Source organism: Gobio gobio, assembly GCF_949357685.1.
Source record: "Gobio gobio genome assembly, chromosome: 7".
Lineage (NCBI taxonomy): Eukaryota > Metazoa > Chordata > Actinopteri > Cypriniformes > Gobionidae > Gobio > Gobio gobio.
The window spans coordinates 48,197,110-48,211,756 of record NC_137103.1 but is presented as its reverse complement, the minus strand read 5'-3'; the positions used below and the strand labels follow the sequence as shown (position 1 = coordinate 48,211,756).

General features: G+C 39.1%; 1 protein-coding gene across 3 annotated transcripts in view; it reads right to left on the bottom strand.

The window, feature by feature from the left end:
* The window catches only part of adarb1b (adenosine deaminase RNA specific B1b), a 213,733-nt gene that overhangs the window by 86,341 nt on the left and 112,745 nt on the right, over positions 1–14,647 (bottom strand). The gene's annotated exons all lie outside the window — the stretch shown is intronic.

Below are 14,647 nucleotides of genomic sequence, written 5' to 3'. Positions count from 1 at the left end.
ATGTCCCTCATAAAAAAGTAGAAGAAGAAAAATAACAGTCGCTCGATCCAAAGGTCTGGCTGAGCAGGGGGAGGAATGACCTGGAATCAGAGGGGAGTGTGGGAGATGCAACATGAGGAAAGGAAAAGAAATAAGGGTGATAATCTCAAAATAACAGCCAGTCATATTTGCAACCAGAAACGCTAAAAGGAAGAAGCTTCCCTGCTTTGAGCTCCTTAAAATGACTGTTTGCATCACTAGGACGATCTGCAGAGCAAAAGCAGCAGCAGGACGCTTTATAGAGGAAAAATAAAACAGCACAGCAGCCCAATAAAAAGTGGCCAGTGAAACCCGTACATCTCCCTGTAGCGCGTTTCTTTAACCCTGACAGCCTCGTGTTCACTGAGGATATTCAGCAGCGATGCTGCATCAGTGCTGATTCTACAGGGGTACAGCAGAAAATATATACATGTTTTACTTGAGCTGTAAGTTGAATTAAAGGATTAATTCACTAATTTAAATTACCCTCCCTCAAGCCATCCTAGGTGTATATGACTTTCTTCTTTCTGATGTTGAGTTATATTAATAAATATCCTGACGCTTCCAAGCTTTATAATGGCAGTGACGGGGTCCATTGAGTTTGAAGCTCAAAAAAAGTGCCTCCATCCATAATAAATGTACTGCACATGGCTCCGGGGGTTAATAAAGGCCTTCTGAAGTGAATCGATCAAGTTTTAAAAATATCCATATTTAAAACTTTATAAAGTAAAATATCTAGCTTTCGTCAGACCATCTTGCGCATTCAACTTAAAGGAACTTTTTGGGACTATTAGCTTATCTACCGTATCCCCCAGAGTTACAAACCTGGACTTACATGGAGTTACATGGAGTCCATACATACCATTCTCATCTCCGTGCGTGTCCTAACTCTGTCTGACGCACCCACCGCTAACCTAGCTTAGCACAAAGACTGGAGGTAAATGGCTCCAAATAGCCTACTGCTCAATACCATGAGTGCAGCCTATTTTCAGGCGCTGCACCCATGGTACGGCACAAAGTTCCTTGATTATTATGCAGAAATGAGGGTATAGTTCCTAGCCATATCGGTCAAGAAAATCACAATTTTTAATTTTCCGTCTGTCTTAGTACACAATGTAACTATACACATCACAACAATTAAATAGGAAAATGTTGGTGTTATTTTGTCACTTATTGAGCAGTGGGCTAGCTGGAGCCGTTTACCTCCAGTCTTTGTGCTAAGCTAGGCTAGCAGTGGGTGCGTCAGACAGAGTTATGGCACGCACGGAGATGAGAATAGTATGTATGGACTTATCTAACTCTGGGGGATACGGTGAATAAGCTAAAGTCCCAAAAAGTCGGCGTGTTCCTTTAACAAGTGTAACTGACGCGACGTATGGCGTCTGATGTAGCGCAAGCGTTTTGAACTGCGAGAGGTGTTACACTTTCTGCACAAGTTGAATACTGAAGGCGGTCTAGCTGGATATTTTACTTTATAAAGTTTTAAATATGGATATTTTTCTTATAAAACCAATCGATTTGCTTCAAAAGGCCTGAATTAACCCCCTGGAGCCATGTGGAGCACGTTTATAAATGGATGGATGCACTTTTTTGAGCCCTGTTTACTGCCATTATAAAGTTTGGAAACATCAGGATAACCTTAATATAACTGATTGTGTTCATCAGAAAGAATAAAGTCATTTACACCTAAGATGGCTTGAGGGTGAGTAAATTGTGGGGTAATTTTCATTTTAAATTGAACCAATACTTTAAATGCAATACAAGAAAAAAATATATACAAAAAGACAAAGACTTCTTTATCTTTCTTCAGTGACTGCATGCCGATACAGATGGTTCATCTAAAAAAAAAAATTGGCATCATGTTCTCTCCCTCATTTAGTTTTTTGGCCATACAATGAAAGTCTAAGCTCTTCAAAATATCTTCTTTTGTGTTGTGCATAAGGCTTAGTGGGTAAATGATGACAATTAAAATTTTTGATTGAATTAAGAACCTTTTAAGAGCTGGTTCTTGTAATGAATCGGCCAAACAGTCAGGTTAAGTGAGTCAGTCTAACAAATCGCTTACTGAATCTGTCATAGTAAAAATGAATCCCAGACAATAAATGTCCCTATGAAAATATTGCAAAATAGAGGAAACGATCACACTAATACTTGGATTGCATCACATTTGATAGTTCAAGTATGTTTTCTATAAATTGCACCGATATTGTACACAATCGTATACCTAATCATTCTAACATTCAAATAATGATTAAAAAATGCTAGACCAGTTGTTATTCTTGAAGCTCAAGTGGTGCTAGAAAATGACTTTGGATAGAAGCATCTGCTAAATTAATAAATGTATAATCTGACCGATATCACTCACAAGAGAATCCTGAGAAAATCACTTTTGTATACATTGAAAGGTCTCCAAAAAGCTCAAAAATAACGATAAATCATAAAAGTAACATACTTATCATGTTCTACTGTATATTATAAATTTGATAACTGTGAGGAACAGACAAAAAATGTGTTGATTCACTCAAAGCTTTCATTCAAGTCTTGAAATATACTTGATTTATACTTGAAATATACTTGAAATATATTTACATTTTTATAATCCCTGCTCAGCATTTACTTTCATCACTTCAAAACATTTCTATTTGTATTCCACAGAAGAAAGTGATAGGTCTGGAAAGACGCGTGGGTTGTTCTCTCCTGACACACAGGAGTAAAAGTCTGAAGGCACCCTTCACTCCATTTCTTGCAAACGCCCTTTTTATTTAGGACAGCTCAGATTCAGAAAGTGATCCGTGAAGCATATAAAAATCCCGTCTTTCACTTGTGGCCAGCTGAGTTCAGCACAGATGGAAGAGAAGCACTCAGCATCTTTCTGAAGCTATCGTCAAACACCAAAGAGAGCGGGTCGGGCCACTGGGAAACCAGCGGGAAAGTACACTTGAAAAGTGAGCACTGAACTTTTTAAGGTCAGCTGCAGTCTACATTTTCTTTCCAAGTAAAATGCCTGAGATGATTTAAAAGTACTGCCATTTTAGGTCTTCTAAAATCGATATAAATTCATTAGTTGTGAAGGAATAAGGAGAAAACAGTCACTAATACCTGGATTGCGTCACAGCGTGTTCAAGCGTCTATAAATTGTACATCTCAAGAGACACAAAACCTTTTGCCAAATTGATATATTTAAAGAGGTTAGATCAATTGTAATTCTTGTAGCTCACCTGACACTTGCAAAGTTACTTTGGATAGAAACATCTGCTAAATTAATACATGTATAATCCAAAAACGAATCACTTCATATAAAATAGTTTCTGATGCAACAACCAATAGTTACCAGACAGACCAAGCTGTGAGAAGAGTGTTTGGGTCACAGGGGGGCACTGTTGCCTTTTTTTTTTGGGCCGTTTCTTGCATCTACCAAATGGTTTTCTCCCAACAAGCTTCGTCTACACATTACAGAGAATATCAAATCAAACTCATCATGCTTTTAAAACCTCTATACACTAAGCTAGTGTAAAGACTAAGAGAAATATTCCAGCCTGGTAACAACGCCTAAAAAAAATAAAAAAAGCCGTAATGTGCTGTCCAAGCGTCCCCTCAGCCTCAGTTTCTTCAGGGTCAGATTTATTTCCATTATAGTAATACATTTTGATGGTAAAACAACAGCTTTACACCTGGAAATGCCAGTGGGTCCCTTACAATTAGGGGGCCACAGCATCAAATGAGATGAAAAAGTTTCTACCGCAGAGCAAATACGTCAGATAGCAGCCATGCAATGCACCGCAATCTGCATTCAAGAGCATTGTGTGACCACAGCTAAAATGTTCAGTGGGGGATCTTTAACCAGCACAGACATTTAGACGACAGGCTCCTCAGTCAGGCTAAATGGGATGAGGGAGTCACGCATGTTTGGATCCGAGGGCCTGAACTTCAGCTGTAGAGGACAAAAGGCTAATTGCAGATACACTCTTCATTACAACGATAAAATTACTCCTCTGTCAACCCTCGCATTTTTTCAGTGGTCTAAGAAAAGAGGCGATAACGAGCTCTAACTGTCCTGTGCGCTCGCTTTACGGGAATAGTTCCCATTTAAACTTCCCATTTAACAAAGCTCTAAGTTACATTTTTGGCACATGCAATTTTAGCAACTAGCGGAGCAGGTAAAACACCCCAGCCAATTACAAGCCTTCTCATTTTCGAGTACATGCTGGTTTCATAAATCACACACGTTTGCCATGTCTTTAACAGCGTTCTATTGTCTCGCGATCAAAGCAGACCCGAGGAGATGGGTTTTAATGCTGCCAATGAAACGGAGAAAAACGCTAAACACCACTACCATATTCAGTTTAAACAAAGCACAGGAATTCAATAAAAGAATACATAAATCACACATCCAGACAGAACAGAGAGTTCTCTAAGAGGAGAAAGAAAATACAGATAAAGGAATGGGGAAGCCCTGCCAACAACAGACAGCTTAGGTGAGAAATCAGTCAGGTTTGAAACGGTTCCCATAAAACAAGAACCGTCTGGTTTGCAACCCACAGTTTGATCCATGTTAGTACCGGGGTTAATCTAATGTTTAACGATACCTCTTAAATAATAAAAGGTCTATTTCTAAAACTAATTAGAGTGATTCTCTCCACTGCTGAGGTCCTGTACAGTTTCGAGAGGAAATAAACTGTAATCAGGTGTAACAAAGAAACACCACAAGCCGTCTTACAATTTCAAAATATAAAAAAACAAAGACTTGAAATAAAGAATTATAAATAATACAATTATTATTAATTTCATAAATTGATTATTATGATTATTACTTAAAGTCCCTATGAAATCAAAATTGAATGAATATGTTAACCTTAAGCTTATCTATAAGCTAGTGTGCTCCAAAACAATTACAAAATTAGCATTTAGAAGATATTAGCATTCAAAACTTAGTCTCTCACTTCCACCAATATGGATCAACGATTTTGATGATATCACTCTGCACTTCAGCTTCTCATCAGATTTTCTGTCCAATGAAATGGTCTCTAGAATCTGAAGTGTCGAGTATTTTCCTTAGAGATAGGACAAGTTGAATGTCATTTACGGTTTTATATTTTTTTACTTAATTTCCACTGACGTGTATGAACATAGATGTGTGCATATATGGGTGTGTAAGTTATGTATTGCACATATATGTACAATTATTTATGTATATATAGTTTTTTCTTTATGTATGTGTATAAACATTCTCACGTTTAGATACTCAAACGTACATGTCCTTATTTATGTATTCAGTCGCATATTCATTTGCTATGAGTACAACATGTATGACGTGTACTTTAACATTCATGAATGATGGCAGTGTGTTGGCAGTCCTGTTTATGACACTTATAGTAGCAGAACATATTGTAATTGCTATTAATGGTTCCATGTTTATGAAAAGCTAAATAAATAATTTAAATTAGAATCTGAAGCATCCCGCCCCCTACATTATAAATAGACGCCGAAGCTACAGCTGAAATCAGTCACTTTTCACACAATTACTATGTTCTATAGGGTGAAAGGCACATAATATACTAAATAGGAGATATGGAATGATTCAGAAAGTGTAAATATGCTTTACACTGGGGTAAATTAAGTCTGCTCCGGTCCAGAGACATGATAGCCCAGAGCGGATCATATGTGAGTCAGTGCATATCAGAAAACCTATTGGACCAATTTGAATGCTGTATTTTAAAGCGATAAGGAGGAGATTAGTATGAGAAATGGTTAGACAGACTCGGCATTAGAAACATCACTAACATGTATTACGCACTTTTAAAACTACACATCCTCAGCATGATTATGTTCACCGTTTTGCTTTAGTAACAGTTTCATATTAAATCTAAAAGGGGAATCTATTAGACTGTGGCTGTCAAATGCGGCCTTGCCGAGCTCAACGGCTCTGACCGAGCTGTGATATAAAGGAGACACTATTGCCTATTTTAAAAAAGGGGGGCTGTTTGTCCCGCCCTGTGAAAATTACGCCAACACATTGAATAACGCTGCATGTTTCAAGGCACTTCAGTGGGCCTTTAAGTTGACCTCAACAGAGGGAATACCACCTTCTTCCTAAAGGGGGCACAAGCACTCGGACTCACTGAAACCTACAGATGGGAACTCCTACTGTATCTACCAGAGATTACATGGAGGCGGCGTCTGCCTAGAAGATGCTACAGTAGAGTGCACATGGATCGCAGAGAAGAACAGAGGCATTCTTGCTGTCAGTCATCACCAGACTCAGAGGCCTTCCTCAGGGCAACAGAACCTGCTCTGAAGAATGACCAGAGAGAGAGAGAGAGAGAGAGAGTGATAGAGAATGAGAGGGCGGGAGATGGAGAGAGGCTATTTTCCCACAGGGAATCAAGTCTGTAGATTCTCATGAAGGTGACGTAGAGAGAGCATCTTTGCTGCAGTGCACTGCCAGGCTGTTTCCCCCCGCTCCTGCTCCCAGCAGCAATGCTGGCAGAGCGGGCAGGAAATATAAAGCCATTAGACAGTGAAAAAGACACGAGGGGAAAATTACTGATGCTGCCCCGAGTGTGAACTTCCGACAGCCAAGTCAGTAGGATATTAAATTTATTTAAAGACGCCTGGCTAATATCCTCTGTAGCCTAGTCAACGCCTCATATACAGGCAAGGTGCAAACATACATCATAGATGTGTAAACATTTGGTTAAAGTGTACCTTGTAAACTAGCTCCTCTGTAATATCAACAATATTGGCTCCTGTGTTGAAAGTACAGGTATCGAGGGACGTAGTAAACGTGCAGGTTATTGCTCGCTGTGCGCTAACAAGTGGAGGAGAAAACCGATACCATTTACAGACGTATGACCTTCTCTTACTCTCCAGTTACACCACTAGAGATTGGAAGCTTTGGGCCATTAGCAAGAGTCATTAACACAAGTCTAAGTGCAAGTGGTCTAACAAAACAACAGAACTGGTGCAGACTCGCTGGCTCCAAAGTAGGATAAGATGTTCTGGTCTAGTTGAAACAGAGCAGAACTTCTTTGAATTGAGTACCATCGCTGGTCACTGTGTGAGTTCTTGGCAAGGCCACGCAATAGTCCAGGCCTGACTGCATGTTGCAGGACTGGGCATGAGAATAATGCTCTGCTGTTTCTCCTTTGGAAAACAACATTCATTGGTTCAAACTTAGAAGTGGAGACAATCTCAAACGTTGACCACACTGCCTGAAACAACACTGCCAACTCCCATAGGACCCACAGAATGAGGGTTACATCAACCAGAGCGAAGCAGAGGAACAGGTCACAGAGTGGAATGACGGGTAAGGCCAAGTTTAATCTACTTCCTGAAACCAAAAAAATCCAGATCCATTCTTTACTTGCACTTGACAGATTGGGGTTGTTTGTTTGCGGCGCGTTTCAGTATTCTCTGGGGCTTGCTATTTGGGTCATATCTCCAGGGAGAAGCAAGGATAGTGTGCAGAAACCAGCTGGCCGGCACAGCTGGGGCTCATGGAACCCACCGGGTGACATCTGCAGTTCTGAGGCCAAGGGCGGGTACCCAACTTTGCCACCTGGGCACTGATTAGGCCTTCAGGGAGCAAGAAAATTCAGGAGAAGACCCTTAAAATGGAGAGGGTGATCTGTCAAATATGCTTTGAGCAGAGCACTGTGGTGTAGCTATAGCTAAACTTTTCCAATCCTCAAAGAGTGGCCTTGTACGGTGACAAAACAACGGGTGACGCAGTACAGCTTGCACCCAACAAAGAAGTCTTACAGGCCAGCACAAACGAGGTAAGTATCATAACCCCCCCCCACACACACAAACACTCTTCTCCAACAAAGCCCGCTCTGTAAATTTGTCAATGAGACTTAACCCGTTTCTTTTGAGCTAGGACTTTGGCAGAAACCGAAACCCAGTGATTACCAAGGTCCAGCACCAACCTGTGACAATCCAGACCAGTTACACCTCTGAGGATAAGATCTTTCACAACACTGTTCACCACTCTTGTCGGAGCAGCAGAACAATGCCCCTGATTTTATTCCCACGCAGGATCTTCTTAGGTGCTCCAGCTTGTGTTACAGCAGTTGTGTTTAAGTAGGCCAGGAGTGTCTTAAAAAAAGATCGAAAGAGTAAGAGGGATCTCGCACTTCGCTCGAGGGGGAACTGAGGTGGGTTTGAATCGGCCTTTGAACCAGCCAAAAATTAAACACTGTCATCATTTACTCACCCTCTTGTCGTTTCTAACCTGTATGGCTCTCTATCTTCTGCAGAATACGACATGTTGAATAATGTTCCAGTAGTTTTGGTCCATATTATGAAAGTCGACAGAGTTTAAAACTTTTAAGCTAAAAAAAAAAAGAACATACAAGTTGTCTGAAGCAAGTTTTTATTCACTCTAAAATCAAAAGCTTAAATCAATGCACACACAGACTACATTCAAATATGGTGACAGGAACCTCAAATCCGATGACATTTTGTCACATGATGTGCGAGAACCAGTGAGGTTTGGAGCTAGTTGACATTTTATGAAGTCTGTGTATGCAGGTGTTGATTGAGATTTTGATACGATTTGAGAGTGAATAAAAGCATACATTTTAATGTTAAATATCCAGTACAAAGTGGAGATTCAATTCTCACAACCTTTATTCAAAAGATTTGGATTTTAATGACTTACATAATATGGACAAAAACAGATTAAACAAATATCTTCTTTTGTCAGTTGTTGTGTTAAGTTAAAATATCCTTTTAAGAATAGTAAGAAAAGTAATTGAGCTAAGAGGGAAAAATCTGTCCAGAAAATACCAGCATCTATAGAAGCTAACGTTAACTAAAACTTTATATGAAAAGATCTGAAAATAACATTGCACTCAATCTTCTTGGGCCCTAATCAGAGCAGTTTTCCCAAAACAGGAGTCTTGGAGTACCACCAACAATACACATTTTGAATGTCTCCCTTATCTGACAGACTAATTTCAGATCTTGGAGTCTACTATTGAACAGATGAGTTGAATTAGGTGTGTTTGATTAGGGAGATAAAGTTTTGATGGTACTTGAAGAACATCTCTTGAGAAATCTCTCCCAAACCAGCATCTAACTGATAAAACCAGAAAAACAGGTTTTAATACTACCTAAGCTTGACCTTAAATCTAAAGACCAAAATAAAGCAAACTAGTTTATACAATGTAGTTGCATGAGGTAAACAGGAAGGAAAACATTGAACAGTGACGGCTGGCTGCCGGTCTGCCCAGCATTCATTTCTCCAATCAGTATGCACTCTAAAGCAAACACACCCATTTCCGCTGGACATGGAAGTAAAGGCTGCTTGTAATTCCTGAATAGCATCATGGGGGAAGGGGCATGTCTGCGTCAATGGTATGAGACCTTGTTCTCCGTCCAATCTGATTCGGTCTTAAGCTCAGAGCGACAAGACAAGCTTTCCTCCATCCAACATCAACATCAGGCTGCGCTCTATTCTGTCTCTATCCCAACACGACACAACATCTGGCCATGTGCAACACCCCCAGACGCAGCAAGCCAGGCACACACACACAAGCCAAACCCAGGCTACTGTTAGCCTGACAGAAAGACTGATATCCACAAAGGGTTCATCCAATATGCTATATATCATTACACAGGAATTATGTTCAGAGAAAACCTCATTAACCCCACCTGCAATTCAGTGACACAAAAAGCCCTGAGGAAGAAAAATAAAAAGGTGCTGGAGGTGGTAAATTGCTTCAGAGAACCCGGGGCTAAATCAGATCAGTCATTAGCATATAGCGACCATCGTCCCAATCAAACAACCTTCAGATGATCTTTTGCGGGAGCAGGTGATCATACAATGGCAGACAAATAAGAAACCAGAATGCCTGGTTGTGTTTGCACTGTGCTAACATTTATTTTCTACAGGGTTGTTTATTTTTCTTACCCTACTGCGAGGGTTTTCAATGTAGACGGCACTGCGGAGAAACGGCACGTCACTGTTCTCATGCACCCTCGAGTTGTCATTAAATATATAAAGTCCCATATCCATGTTTTACACAACTCTTTCATTACATGCCTCTCTTGCTCTCTGAGCCTCTCTGAAATATTTACAAGCTCATTGAGACGTCAGAAGGCAAGGAGCACTTTCTTTTAATTCTGGTTTTCAGTACCAACTCACAAACGCTTTGAAAAAAAACTGCTGCATTGAGCCAACGGGATGAGGTTACATAACAAAACTGCATAAGAGCACAACCAGAGAACTCAGGGTACCAGGATTCATTCATGCCATATTAATATCATCAAGGATAGGGCCAGGGCTTAAAGCAGTCAGGATTTAAGAAGTGGTACACTTTTAATTAATCGTTTTGCTTTTGAGTTGGGCACACCCAGAAGAAGTTGAATTGGAATGATTGGTAGAAGAATTTAGAATTTAACAATTGGCTCCCTTTTAATTAATCAGTTGGATTTTAAATGGAATTAGGAAGTAGAATTGGAATTTTACATTCTCTGGATTTACTAAGATCCATAAAATATGGAATAAGTCCATCTAGGCCTACAGTACTTATACCCAACGACTTCACAAAGTGATTTAGTCATGTACCTCAAATTCACAGAAACAAAGACATGCTTTGCTACTCCCGAAAATCAATATTCAGTGTTCATATTTTACATTCAAGGCATCACCAATGGATTGGCAGCATAATCCATTATGATGACATTTTCTATCATCTCTCTTTAAACACATCATCACTTCAGCTCGAGGCTCTAATCAATTCAGTCAGAGCCTTTCCGTGGGGTCAACCATGCAGAACAGCAGCAGCTGTGACGAGGTAATTTGGAGCCCCAGCGGCACCCACTGATGGGCCACAAGGCATTGTGGGTAGATTCTCAATGGCCCTCAATGACAAACGGAGCTCCTGTGAAATGGAAACACGTTCTGGTTTCACCTCAGTAAGAGAAAATAATGAGAGACTATTACGAGAGGTTACTCTGCTGTTGTTAAAAGACAAGGTACGCTAAGTGTAATGTGCTCAGATTACAATTGACGAGGAAAGTCAGGTCTCAACACCAGAGGAAAAATTGTTGGATTTTAAAGGAATAGTTCAACCAAAAATGTTGGCGCAATGTCCTCAACCCATCCATAATTACAAATCCCTATTAGTTTCTGTGGAATACAAATTGAGAAATTTGGTTTTCATGCAATTACAACGAAAACAAGTAACAAAACCCAAGTAAAAAGCACCACAAAAGTATCAAAAACATGGTCTGTGAGTGTGACTAGTGAATTAATAGACCATTTAACTTGTTTCTCACCCAAAAATATTGACTTCCACCCCAGCTCTCCTTTCATTCATGAAAGTTGAACAGTCTTACTTGTGAATAAATCATTTTGAATCAAATCTTTTTCAGTTTCATTCAACTCGCTATAGATTTTCAGTGGATAACAACTTTCAGTCTGAAACTTTCAGTTATCATACAACTTTAGGCGACTTTGAATATAATGAATGTCACACTGACTACTTTCATCATGATTTTGCATCCTTTTTTAAGCTTAAAGGCTTTGATTCCCCATTTATTGGAAAAGAAAGATTAGCACAGTTTTCAGAATTCCATTAAGCATCCCATTATTAAGTATTATTTGGATAACTGACATATTGACCCCTAATCAAAGCATATATATATTCTGTCTTTGCCACAAACCAAAGGCTGAAGCAAAAGTCAAAAACCCTTCATCCACTCACACTCCTAACACAACAATATCTGACACCACCACTCTGATCAGATAGCGCTGAACCATCTTCCCGACTCCGTGCAACAGGGCCGATATGTGGGCTACGATTTCAAATATCACACCATAAATCACACACAGACATATCCTTCACCGCAGAAATGCCAGTGGTTTCTTGGAGGAATTTGAGAACAAAGCTGCCATTCTGTTTTTCTCAGAAACAGGTTTGCATATCATAACTGCCTCCTCCTTCCCTTGGATCCATTTCAACTCAAGCCTGTTTATGATCTGAATTATAAGCTATTAAAATGCCTATGCAAGTCCATGATTCTAATACACAGGAAGGTAGTATTTAACCAAATACCACAAAATCTTGTGTGCCATGGGGACTTTGGCTACGACCACCCTGACATTTCATTAAATTCAATTTGCCCTCTAAAGGACATAGCAAACTTGATTATAAAACAAAGACCGTTGAAACAGATTTTTTCTTTCCACAGGGTTATGAAGAAAAGATCTTTGTTATGTGTTGAATTCCAATGAAGATAAAGACTTCGGTCCCGACGATCAGCTGAGACAGGTCATTAGTACCTCTTGCCTGAGAGACAGACACTCACACTCATTAATACATAGGATATTTTCCCTCAGGGAGCTCAGGGCATCATTCATCTCCTGTGTGTGTTTTTTCTCTCAAGCACTGCTGTGAAATTCCCACTTCGCTGAACTTGCAAAAAGCTCCCACATCCCTGAGCAGCCCCAGGATGAATGAGCGATCTACTGGCAAGCCACTCGGGAACTGAAAACGGCATGCCTGAGAGGAAAAATTTAAGGCATGGAAATGGCTTTTTGAATTGTTTAAACTCTGGCAAACGTGAGGAACATTCTTAAATGTTACACAAGGACATTGGTTGAAAACAAATGCTGGTCAAAGCTTAGTCCTAGTGGTTAGTGCCTTAAACATGCGGGACTTGTGTGGGACATGTAGATTTCATACCGAATAGCTGCGTTTCGTGAAAGATATTCTTTTGTTGTCAGTATATCTTTCCAAATCCATATGACGTTTTTCCACTGAACATAAAGTGAGTTTTTGAAGAATATCAAGCTTTTTCCATATAATAAAAGCCAATTAAATCGGGGCTTAAATGCTAAAAAATTATATATAAAAAAATTGATAAAAAGGATTCAGCAATAAAAGTGTTCCATATGATTAGATTGTTGTATTATAAGTCTTCCGAAGCCACGTGAAAGCTTACACTAGCTTTATAAAGAGGGTATTAATTTTATTCAACAATTATACATTACATTTGATCGAAAGTGACAGTAAAGACATTTCTAAAGTTTTGCTTTCTAAAGATTTCCATTTCAAATAAATTATGTTTTGACTTGACTTTTTAAATTTCTATTCATCAACGAATCCAAAAAAAGGCCATCAATTTCCACATAAATATTAAGCAGCACATGTAATTGTTTTCAACATTAATAATAATGATAAAAATTTCTTGAGCACCAAATCAACAATCACCAAAGATGATTTCTGAAGGATTATGTGACTCTGAAGACTGGAGTAACTGCAACTTTGCCATCACAGAAATAGACATTTTAAAATATATTAAAACAGAAACATTTTATTTTAAATAATATTTCACAATATTAAAATTTTTACTGCATTTTACCAAATAAATGTAACTTTGGGGAGCATGAGACTTCTTTAAAAAATATTTAAGACATCTTACTGACCCCAAACTTAAAAAAAAAAAATTAAATGATTGAAATTCATGAACATCCATTTCACAAAACTAGCCAATCATTTGTTAAATGAAACAGAACGATTCAGCTTTCAGTGATTATCAAACTGTAAAATGTGTAAATCATACAATAAGTCAAACAGAGTGAGCAGAAAGCTGTAGATATAACATAACCTTTGAAGGGGTTAATTTTAGCAAAAGCCAGACCTCTGAGTTATCAATACGAGCATATCAATTTTTAATAAGTGCTGGACGATGTGTACTTTTGAAAACACAGGTATGAAGACCTGCCACTGATCTAATATAATAATCCATGAGACTCTCTGTCAAATCACAGCAGACTGCTCAGGGTAAAACAAAATGCTAAGGACACAAACAACGGAAGAATAGCTTGTTAAGGCCATTATTTGACATGAATAGACGCTGAGGTCATGTTCCTCTTGTGTATTGGTCACTGGTGCCTTTGGCCTGCACGACCGGCGGTACTTTGAGAAGTGTGGTGTAGTGCAGAACTGTCTGATCCTTTTAACGGGGAGTTTAGAGGCCAAAGCCTCCAGCACTGCGCTCTCCTCACCTGGCTCTCCACAACCGCAGTGCAATTTACTCCAGCAGGAGCGAAACGCATACACAAGCAGCTGTGAGAATACTGACCCATCAGTTTGTCAAGCATGTCTGCAGGACAAGGAGAAAAAGAGAGGAGAGGGGAAGGGGAAGGGAGAGGAGAACGAAAAGAAAAGGAAAAGGTAAATAAATGAAAGAGTAGAAAAGGAAAGATAGAGGGGGAAGAAAATGAATAAGGGAAAGGGAAAGAGGTAGGTGAAAAAAGGGTAAGAAATGGAAGGGAAATGAAAGAGGTAGGTGAAAAAAGGGAAAGAATGGAAAAAAAGAGAGATAACTAGGAGGTAAATGAGAGAACAAGACAAATTAATGATAAAAAGTATCAAAAAAAAGTAAATGACAGAAAAAAAGGGGGGGGAGATATGGAAAGGAAAGAGGAAATGAAAAATGGGTGATAATATTAAATGTGTAAAGAAATATCCAGAGGAAAATGAAAGGATAAGGAAAGAAAAGAAAAGGCAAAAAGAGTAAGGAAATTAAATAGGAAATGCAATTGGAAAGATAAAAGGAATTTAAATGTAAAAGGAAGAGGTGAAGGAAAGGGTAAAAGGAAAAGGCAAAAAAA